An 11,846-nucleotide genomic window follows, 5' to 3' on the forward strand; every position below is an offset into this window, starting at 1 on the left:
CCATGAAAATAACAAAATAATAATAATCACAGCCTTTTCAGAGAATAAGGTCAAAGGCAAATTTGACAACATGTCTCAAGACATAGTTAAGCTGATTAGCCACGCATCATTGACTATTCAATATTCTTAGTTAACATAAAAAATGACCATAACAACACGTGACAATTCTCACTACGAAACTGCTTGTGTGTAGATTGTTACACATATTTCTAGCGGCTTAAATCATGCTGAGGTTTTGCTATGCATATTTCAACACCTTCTATGGATCATATTGAAGAGAGAGAGAGAGAGAGAGAGAGAGGAGAGTAATTTAGCCATAACGAACGAGGACGTTTATTCTCCCAACGTGATTTTGTTATTTAAAGCAATATGACTGTGCAACAGACAGACGGTCGGACAGACGTTGCACTTTGTGTTTGAATTTGATCAAAATGCTGTATCTATTGGACTATTTTGCAATTAAACGGTACGAAATAAGGAAGTGAACATGTACAAACAACTGCTATATTTTATGAGAAGCGAAGGAGGAGAATCGTGAGTGTTAGTCACGTATGTATTTATGCCGAGGTGTGGCCTAAATACCACTTGTGTGCTCGGGTTCTAACCTGGCAGTTTGACATGCAAATGTATGAAAAAGAAACAGGGGGGGGGGGGGGGTAAAGAAAGACAGAAAAACATGAAACAATTATATATGATTCACATTATGAAAAAAAGAATAAGATGAATCTTCCGACCAGGAGTTGCTGGGACACCGTGTAGTGAGAAACATGTCCGTGGTTGTAGATGTGCTTCACATCAGTTAACGATTACCTGTATATTTTTGTGACGTGTGTATCATACAGCGTGCTCCAACAATATGTCCATTTGTGTAAATGTATTTATTTTACATTGTATATATTGTCCAATGCAAAAAAGAGAGACCTACGATTCTGTAACTACGATCGGTTCAGATGTGTTACTCCAATCATGCCTTTCAGGATAACGGTAGAGCAATATTAAAACATGCTTCCAGGTTTGACCTCCCTCTCTCTACCGCATCCTTCTTTACCATCCAATACAGATGCACGTGCACACACACACACACACACACACACACACACACAGCTCTAGTTAGTATAGGTAATGACATGGGGCAGCCTTTGGAAAACTAGGTTTATCACGTAGTTGAGTCAACGCGATTTGGAAGAAAGGCCACGTGACACTATGACATAGGTAGCATCCCTATGTCATCATCGCAGTCCACTTCAATAGGCCTACAGCATCAGATGCTGAAGAATACATCATGTGTCTCAGCCACGCACATTCAAACACACACACACACACACACACACACACACACACACACATTTAGACAGATAGAGGAACAGAAACCACAAAGTTACAGAAGGAAGAGATTAAACCCCACAGTCCGCCAGGAGAGAGAGACAGAGAGGGAGAAAAGAGAGAAGACGCAAACAGAGGAAGCAAGCGGGCTTCACAGTGGAGCAAATCTACCACGTCTCCTCCTGAACTCCCACACCCTCTCCCACTCCCAGCATTCAGCCACGTGCCACACGAGGAGATGAACAGTCTTTTCTCCCAGGCCCTCAAGTGAGTGCCTCATACATCCAACCACATCCCGCACCCTGTCTGTCCCCCAGCTCTGCTCTGTTACTACGAACCAGCGGTAATGTGGGCAGATATTTAATGTTCTGAAGCAGAAGCGTTTAAGCCTTGCCTGACCTCCAGGCAAATATTTTTCAACAAGATGACATCAGTAGATATTAGCCGAGCAGGGCCCAATGGTTCCGGAGAGATTTTTGTTGGATTGTATTATTTGTCCCCGCCACTGCTGCACATACGTTTTACTCCTTGGCTTCGGAGTTCATTTCTTTTATTTTATCTTTATACCATTGATTCATTATTATGATACAATAAAAGCTACTTGAGCATTTCAGCCGCTGAGTGCCGTTATCGTTAACCTTGTGGAACGCCCCAAGACCTCCTGCGCATCTCTAATGAGTACTTTAACTCTTTACCCTCCTACATCTCTAATGAGTACTTTAACTCTTTACCCCCCTCCATCTCTAATATGTACTTTAACTCTTTAACCCCCTCCATCTCTAATGAGTACTTTAACTCTTTACCCCCTCCATCTCTAATGAGTACTTTAACTCTTCACCCCCCTCCATCTCTAATATGTACTTTAACTATTTATCCCCCTCCATCTCTAATGAGTACTTTAACTCTTTACCCCCCTCCATCTCTAATGAGTACTTTAACTCTTTAACCCCCTCCATCTCTAATGAGTACTTTAACTCTTCACCCCCCTCCATCTCTAATATGTACTTTAACTATTTATCCCCCTCCATCTCTAATGCGTACTTTAACTCTTTACCCCCTCCATCTCTAATGAGTACTTTAACTCTTTACCCCCCTCCCATCTCTAATATGTACTTTAACTATTTATCCCCCTCCATCTCTAATGAGTACTTTAACTCTTTACCCCCTCCATCTCTAATGAGTACTTTAACTCTTTACCCCCCTACATCTCTAATGAGTACTTTAACTCTTTACCCCCCTCCATCTCTAATGAGTACTTTAACTCTTTAACCCCCTCCATCTCTAATGAGTACTTTAACTCTTTACCCCCTCCATCTCTAATGAGTACTTTAACTCTTCACCCCCCTCCATCTCTAATATGTACTTTAACTATTTATCCCCCTCCATCTCTAATGAGTACTTTAACTCTTTACCCCCTCCATCTCTAATGAGTACTTTAACTCTTTAACCCCCTCCATCTCTAATGAGTACTTTAACTCTTTAACCCCCTCCATCTCTAATGAGTACTTTAACTCTTCACCCCCCTCCATCTCTAATATGTACTTTAACTATTTATCCCCCTCCATCTCTAATGCGTACTTTAACTCTTTACCCCCTCCATCTCTAATGAGTACTTTAACTCTTTACCCCCCTCCCATCTCTAATATGTACTTTAACTATTTATCCCCCTCCATCTCTAATGAGTACTTTAACTCTTTACCCCCCTCCATCTCTAATGAGTACTTTAACTCTTTACCCCCCTCCATCTCTAATGAGTACTTTAACTATTTATCCCCCTCCCATCTCTAATGAGTACTTTAACTCTTTACCCCCTCCATCTCTAATGAGTACTTTAACTCTTTATCCCCTCCATCTCTAATGAGTACTTTAACTATTTACCCCCCTCCCATCTCTAATGAGTACTTTAACTCTTTACCCCCTCCATCTCTAATGAGTACTTTAACTCTTTACCCCCTCCATCTCTAATGAGTACTTTAACTCTTTACCCCCTCCATCTCTAATGAGTACTTTAACTCTTTACCCCCTCCATCTCCAATGAGTACTTTAACTCTTTACCCCCTCCATCTCTAATGAGTACTTTAAATCTTTACCCTCCTCCATCTCTAATGAGTACTTTAAATCTTTACCCTCCTCCATCTCTCTTTCCCGCTCTCTCTTTCTCGCTCAACCTCCTTCTCGCCCTCTTCTTTCTCTCTACCCATCCATATCTCTCTCTCCAAATCCTCCCCTCCCTTCTTTCCTCTATGCATTAGAGCCTGGGAGGACGGCCCAAACCACGGCAATCTAAAAGGGGCAGAGAGCAGCATAGAAAGATAAAGACAGGACCCATGAAGCATGTTCCACACTCATATTTCATATAAAAAGATGTCATGTAACTCACATTTCTGCAGCCAAACGGAAACGATTCCATTAAAGGGATAGTTAGGTGTTTTGTCAACAAGGCCCTGCGTATCTGCGTCCAGTATGAAGGAAGTTAGAGGTCATTTCGCGAGTCGTTGTTAACTGGCGTGAGCGCAGTGACAAAGTGTACAAAACTCCCACTCATTAAGCTAACGCTAGTTGGCAACTTCCTTCAAACTGTACGCATACAGTTTTTAGATGCATACAGTTTTTAGATGCATACAGTTTTGACTGACTCTGAGGAAGTAGATAAAGGGCCTCAAAATCCCAACCTATCCCTTTAAATAATTAGAGCTATCCAGGGTCACCCATAACATTAAAATCTCCAAAACATAAGGAACTTATATAGGCGGGCAGCATTCACTTGGCCACATTCCCATTTAGTTTGATGGGATTTCAGTGAGTGTTTTATTGGGTCAGGGTGGTTTCATTTTTGCTCCGTTCATTGACGTTGGGGTCAGACTCCTCGGGTGCCATGTCTGTTTTGGGCACTGTGATCTGTGAGGTGCTAATTTGCGCTGCTTCGCACCGATGGTGTTTTGTCACTGAGTGCGGCCATTTTCCCTCTCAGTATCAACTCTAGGCCTCTCCTGGGCTTCACAGGCCTGGTCACACACACACACACTCACAGTAGTAACGGCCTATTACAGCTACCCCTCGTCCAACCTAGAAAAATCACTTTTCAGGACAGTGCATGTGTGTGGATATATGTGGTAGTGTGTGAAAAACTGTATGTGTGTGAGTGAGTTTGAGTAGATCTGAGTAGATCCACAATCCATTTTCTGAAAAATATTGTTGATTTCAAAACTAAATTGCCGATAAGGCATTGTGAACTTTACGTCTGAACTGTCTAATAGCTGTTCTGTTATCTAGACACGTGCACAAAAGTGCAAAATGTGTTCGTTCAGAACAATTTTGAATACCGCCATTTTGATTGCATTGAGATTGCATCAGGCTTCACATACATGTAAAATTGATGTTAAACCATTCCAGAAGAACTGTGCGCGCACCGCATTCATTGTTGGTATCCACTGTACTGGTATATGCTGTTCTCACTATCATTCTCACTATCACTATCAACCAGTATCACATTCTATCACATTCTGTTCTTTCTTCTTCTCCCTTTTCTCTTTTCAGAGCTCCTCTCCATCTCATACCCCTCCATCCCTCTATCATTCTCTCTGTCGTTCCCTTTTATACCTCTCTATCCATCCGTTCTTCATTCCCCCTATCGTTCTCTCCTTTATTCCCCCCATCACTCGTCCCCTGAACGCTCTAATGGTTTGTGGCTGGCTGGGGGAAAAGCCTCAGGGAATGTTGAGGACTACTTAACACTGAAATGTTAACTAGTGGATCACTCACTGGTAATTAATGGGCTCTAGAACAAAAGGTTGTTACACCATCTCTCTCTCTCTCTCTCTCTCTCCATCTCTCCCTCTCTCCCTTTCTCTCTCTCTCTCTCTCTGTCTCTCTCTCCCTCCCTCTCCATCTCTCACTCTCTCCCTTTCTCTCTCTCTCTCTCTCTGTCTCTCTCTCCCTCCCTCTCCCTCTCTCTCTCTCTCTCTCTCTCCCCCTTCTCTCTCCCTCTCCCTCTCTCTCCATCTCTCCCTCTCTCCCTTTCTCTCTCTCTCTCTCTCTGTCTCTCTCTCCCTCTCTCTCTCTCTCTCTCTCTCCCCCTTCTCTCTCCCTCTCCCTCTCTCTCCCAGGGATGAAATGGATAGTATGGCCGTGGGGCTGAGTTAGCGAGCGTAAGAGGGTCACACCGCCAGCGTTTATTTGCACTTAAATGTTTTACTCTCCATTCGATGGGCCATTAATTTAGTTAGTGCACTTTTATAAATAGTTTGGTCTGTCATTGTCAAGTGAATTAGTGGCACTTTAAACCCTTCACTAGGGGCCTATATAGCACCAGACACCATCGTAGCCACCCAGTAGATAGGCTCGGACCAGCTTCCCTATATGATGCACTTATTGTAAGTCTCTCTGGATAAGAGCACCTGCTAAATGACTGAGTGATAAATTGTAATTGTGAGACTATCCGTTTTACAGTGTTTCATTAAGGACACGAGTGTATCTTGTGGCCAGAGAGCTACTGACACTGATACATGGCTCTACAATGAATGGTCATAGGTTCATGTGGATAGAGATCCAAGGGAAATTCAACAATTCATTGTGCAATCCCTATTGATATTGTGTAGCTACTGCAGGGAGACATCACCGTGTAAGGATTACAAATGTTGTGTCTAAATGCAATGTTCTCCTATTATAAAACCCATAATGCGTCACAATGCACAATACAATATAATACATTCATAGATTGGTAGTTGCACAGTCAGGCAGTACAGCTTGGACTAAGGAAACAACCTGCCTGCTGGGTGATTTGAAAAGTCATAGTCGGCAGGTAGCCTGGCAGTTAGAGTGTTGGGCCAGTAACTGATAGGTCCAAAAAATTGATGTTCTTCTGCCCCTGAACAAAGCAGTTGTACGTTTTTTTCTTAACTTACTTGCCTAGTTAAATAAAAAGGGGGGGGGGGGGGGTGGAGAATAGTCAATTGATAAAACATTTTTATAAACCTAGCCTGAAAAAAGCATTCAAGTTGACAAAACAGAGATAACTACAGTGGACTTCAGAGTCACGTGTTTGAATTTCACTAATATGCTGACAACCAGGGAGTCCGTTAGAACAGAGAGTCAGAGCCTGTTTGTGTGAGGGAATGGCCGCTTGCACTTTCAGCAGCAGGCTAATGTAGACCGTGTATGCTGGGTGTGGAGGTGGGGGGTTAATTCGGTTCTATGGAAACTCAGCAGGAGGGGGATTGCTGGGCATGGGCCTGGGGGTGAACGTCTGATTCCGAATAAAATGCTGAGAACACACAGACATTCTGGACATACTGACTCAGATATTATTAAATCCCCACGGGTTGCTATGATGTGCTGCGTTCATGCATTGTTTTAATGTTTTATATTGGTTAAGTTACACTTTATAATACTCCATTGTAAATATACAGAAATGTTTATAAATGTTTATGAATGCATTAATGGTGTGGATATGAGTTTTATTGTACAAAAGGGAAGATGAAAATGACAGGCTCTCAGATATCCAGAAGTCAATAAGTGCAAAATTGGATGGACAGAAGAGGGGAGGAGAAGAGACTGGAGGGTAGAGGAGAAGAGACTGGAGGATAGAGGAATAGAGATTGGAGGATAGAGAAGAGACTGCAGGATAGAGGAAAAGAGACTGGAGGATAGAGAAGAAGAGACTGGAGGATAGAGGAGAAGAGACTGGAGGATAGGGGAGAAGAGACTGGAGGATAGAGGATAAGAGACTGGAGGGTAGAGGAGAAGAGACTGGAGGATAGAGGAGAAGAGAATGCAGGATAGAGTAAAAGAGATTGGAGGATAGAAAACAGACTGCAGGATAGAGGAAAAGAGACTGGAGGATAGAGAAGAAGAGACTGGAGGATAGAGAAGAAGAGACTGGAGGATAGAGGAGAAGAGACTGGAGGATAGAGGAGAAGAGACTGGAGGGTAGAGGAGAAGAGACTGCAAGATAGAGAAGAAGAGACTGAAGGGTAGAGGAGAAGAGACTGGAGGATAGAGAACAGACTGCAGGATAGAGGAAAAGAGACTGGAGGATAGAGAAGAAGAGACTGGAGGATAGAGGAGAAGAGACTGGAGGATAGAGGAGAAGAGACTGGAGGATAGAGGAGAAGAGACTGGAGGGTAGAGGAGAAGAGACTGCAAGATAGAGAAGAAGAGACTGAAGGGTAGAGGAGAAGAGACTGGAGGATAGAGAACAGACTCCAGGATAGAGGAAAAGAGACTGGAGGATAGGGGAGAAGAGACTGGAGGATAGAGGAGAAGAGACTGTAGGGTAGAGGAGAAGAGACTGGAGGATAGAGGAGAAGAGACTGCAGGATAGAGTAAAAGAGATTGGAGGATAGAGAACAGACTGCAGGATAGAGGAAAAGAGACTGGAGGATAGAGAAGAAGAGACTGGAGGATAGAGGTGAAGAGACTGGAGGATAGAGGAGAAGAGACTGCAGGATAGAGGAAAAGAGAATGGAGGGTAGAGGAGAAGAGACTGGAGGATAGAGGAGACTAGACTGCAGGATAGAGGAAAAGAGACTCTATGGTAGAGGAGAAGAGACTGGAGGGTAGAGAACAGACTGCAGGATAGAGGAGAAGAGACTGGAGGATAGAGTAGAGACTGGAGGGTAGAGAAGAAGAGACTGGAGGATAGAGGAGAAGAGACTGGAGGATAGAGGAAAAGAGACTGGAGGATGGCGAAGAGACTGCAGGATAGAGGAAAAGAGACTGGAGTGTAGAGAAGAGACTGCAGGATAGAGGATAAGAGACTGGAGGGTAGAGAAGAGACTGCAGGATAGAGGAAAAGAGACTGGAGGATGGCGAAGAGACTGCAGGATAGAGGATAAGAGCCTGGAGGGTAGAGAAGAGCCTGCAGAATAGAGGAAAAGAGACTGGAGGATGGCGAAGAGACTGCAGGATAGAGGAAAATAGACTGGAGGGTAGAGAAGAGACAGCAGGATAGAGGATAAGAGCCTGGAGGGTAGAGAAGAACCTGCAGGATAGAGGAAAAGAGACTGGAGGATGGCGAAGAGACTGCAGGATAGAGGAAAAGAGACTGGAGGGTAGAGAAGAGACTGCAGGATATAGGAAAATAGACTGGAGGGTAGAGAAGAGACTGCAGGATAGAGGATAAGAGACTGGAGGGTAGAGAAGAGACTGCAGGATAGAGGAAAAGAGACTGAAGGATGGCGAAGAGACTGCAGGATAGAGGAAAAGAGACTGGAGGGTAGAGAAGAGACTGCAGGATAGAGGATAAGAGACTGGAGGGTAGAGAAGAGCCTGCAGGATAGAGGAAAAGAGACTGGAGGATGGCGAAGAGACTGCAGGATAGAGGAAAAGAGACTGGAGGGTAGAGAAGAGACTGCAGGATAGAGGATAAGAGACTGGAGGGTAGAGAAGAGACTGCAGGATAGAGGAAAAGAGACTGGAGGGTAGAGAAGAGACTGCAGGATAGAGGAAAAGAGACTGGAGGATAGAGAAGAGACTGCAGGATAGAGGAAAAGAGACTGGAGGGTAGAGAAGAGACTGCAGGATAGAGGATAAGAGACTGGAGGGTAGAGAAGAGACTGCAGGATAGAGGAAAAGAGACTGGAGGGTAGAGAAGAGACTGCAGGATAGAGGAAAAGAGACTGGAGGATAGAGAAGAGACTGCAGGATAGAGGATAAGAGACTGGAGGGTAGAGAAGAGACTGCAGGATAGAGGATAAGAGACTGGAGGATAGAGAAGAGACTGCAGGGTAGAGGAAAAGAGACTGGAGGGTAGAGGATAAGAGACTGGAGGATGGCGAAGAGCAGAAATGGAAAAAGGAGAGCCAGCAAACAATAGAGGGGAGCAGGAGTGGGTGAGGAAAAAATGAAAGCCTAACTAACTAAAAGGGAAAGATAGATAAAAGGAGAGGAGAGGAAAGGAGGGAAAAGCAGAATAAGGGCTAATGCAAACACAGGGATGATTTGGTTCCTATCTCCATGGACCACGGGGGAGATAATGTTAATACCAGACTACCATTTCTCTCCCTCAGCATCCCTACAGAGAGAGAGAGAGAGATTGAAGAGGAAGAGAGCAAGAGAGAAAGAGAGACAGAGAGAGACAGAGAGAGACAGAGAGAGAGGATGGAACACTGATTGACAGACAGAATGACTGAATGACAGATCGAGGGTCTTAGAAAATCAATGGCACCCAAATCTCTCTCTCTCTCTGTCTCTCTCTCTCTCACACACACACACATAAACAACTAATTCAGTAGCACACTATCAGGGACTAGATAAAACAGCCGTGGAACGTATAACATTTCCATAGGCCTGCCTAATATTGTGTTTGGATAAAACGAGGCCATCAATTTATTCCACTTCTGTTAATCAGTATCCAGCAAATGATATTCATATATATTCATGTTGATTTGATTTTGAAAGGAGTGAAACTGATAGGCTACATTACAGTATTACTTTAATGGTATTAAGCGGAAAGAGATTTGGTGAAACATTTTTCATATAGCTAATGACAATCAGTGTGTTTAGTCTGATCCTGTTTGGTCGTTAGAGCTTCAACCATGGAGTATATATGACCACAATAATTCACTCGTATAATATGAATAAGCTGATATGCACACATTTCTGCTTAAAAAAATATCTGCATGTATTTTTCAGAATGGACAATTGAACTCAGTGTCAGCTGGTTAGGACATACGCCTCCAGGATCCCACATTTACCAATGGAAATGGAGGAAGAAGGGAGGGGGAGGAGGATAGGAAGGAGGAGAGGAATGAAGAGAGAGGCCTCTGTGGATGTAATATCTTAATAGCTAGGGCCTCCCTCCTCCCTCCTCTCTCTCCCTCTCTCCCTCCCTCCTCTCTCCCTCTCTCCCTCCCTCCTCTCTCCCTCCCTCCTCTCCCTCCCTCCCCCTTGGCTGAGCCCCTAGCCGCCTACCCTGCATGGTATTGATTATTAGGTGAGTGCAGTAATCTTCTTAAGGTCATTAGGAGCACCTAATTAAAAATTGGTTAGACTGCCTTTGTTCACCAGAGCAATTGCAGCTGTTCAAATGCGATTAGCTGATAACAAACTTGTCTGGAAATATAAGGGGCATTTTTTTGATATGTTTACATAATTTGAATTCATAACACTATGTCGGTGTCAGCCGTGCTTATGTGGCTGCGGGGAGAGACAGAGTATTTCGCCTTGTTTGCTTCTGCAAGCTACTGCACAAGCTATTGCCAATAGGCAGAGACAAGAGCTGAAATTCTAAGTTGTAGGCAGAGTTCTCTCTTCTCCTGACATAAATGATTATAGGCTACTGTTGGTTGAACTATTTATTGGTATTGTGTCATCTCTGTATTGTGGACGTGCTGAAACAGGACTGCATGGACCCTTTGGCTTCAGGCACCCATACTACTGTAGGTAGAGATGTCTTCAAGGAAACTTCCACTACAATTTTTTTTTATTTGATTTTTTTCATTAGTCCATTGTTGACGTTGTCACAAAATGTTTTGCTTGTCAGCATTCATGTTTTCAAGTCATGTAACTTTCAAAATACAGAAATCATGTGTGACTCACCACCTGGATTCGGTCTTAAGTAGCAAAATTGGATTTTTTTAACTTTTTTTTTTACATTGGATAAAAGTAGAGACTCAAAGTTACAAAATGGTATATCATACACTACAGTTGAGGAACAATGGGAGAGTAATTCTGCTTTGCAAGTGGATACACTTGTAAACTCACTTTTGAGAAAAGGGTCTTGGAACATTTTGATTCTTACCGGAGAGCTCTCCTTTGTCTACACCCACTCAGCATTGTTCACACCCTCTTAAGCCTCAGCCCCACCCGTCTCTTTAAGGATTCACATGTGAGGTCATGTGCTAAACAGTGAGTAGTGTAGTAAAGATTAAGACTAAAAGTGGTCAAAATAGTAGCCTATAATAAAGAACAATTCCAGGTAAACAGAAAGTTTCCAGATAAAAGTATGTTATAAATATTAGACACTTACCGAGACACACTTGTCTAAATTGATGGGTCATGTGAAAGAGGTGCTATAACCCCAAGCCACATCCAATGGTGGAAAAAGCACTAAATTGTCATACTTGAGTATAAGTATAAATCATTTAAAATTCCTTATATCAAACCAGACGGCACAATTTTTAGATTTTATTTTTTATTGACGGATAGCCAGGGGCACACGCCAACACTCCAACATAATTTACAAACGTAGCATTTGTGTTTAGCGAGTCCTCCAGATCAGATGCAGTTGGGATGTTCTCTTGATAAGTGTATGAATTTGACAATTTTCCTGTCAAAGTGCTTCATACAGGGATTTCTCTTTTTCTGAAAGCCCCCTCGGGGCTCAGCACGACACTGTGGCCATGTTCGAGAGCATCACAACCGTGATGTATCATGGGTAAATTGTTACTGACTGTCAGTCTTGACTCGCCTTTAAAGTCGGCTGCAATGCCGTGGTCAAGGCCACGGCGACGCCAGTGCAGTGAGTGGAGCTTCCTCAGGTGTTCAAAGGCGCATATCAGACCCAGAGCCTAATGCTTCTC

The sequence above is a fragment of the Oncorhynchus mykiss genome, chromosome 25 (genome assembly GCF_057628025.1).
Source record: "Oncorhynchus mykiss isolate SJ-2025 chromosome 25, ASM5762802v1, whole genome shotgun sequence".
NCBI lineage: Eukaryota > Metazoa > Chordata > Actinopteri > Salmoniformes > Salmonidae > Oncorhynchus > Oncorhynchus mykiss.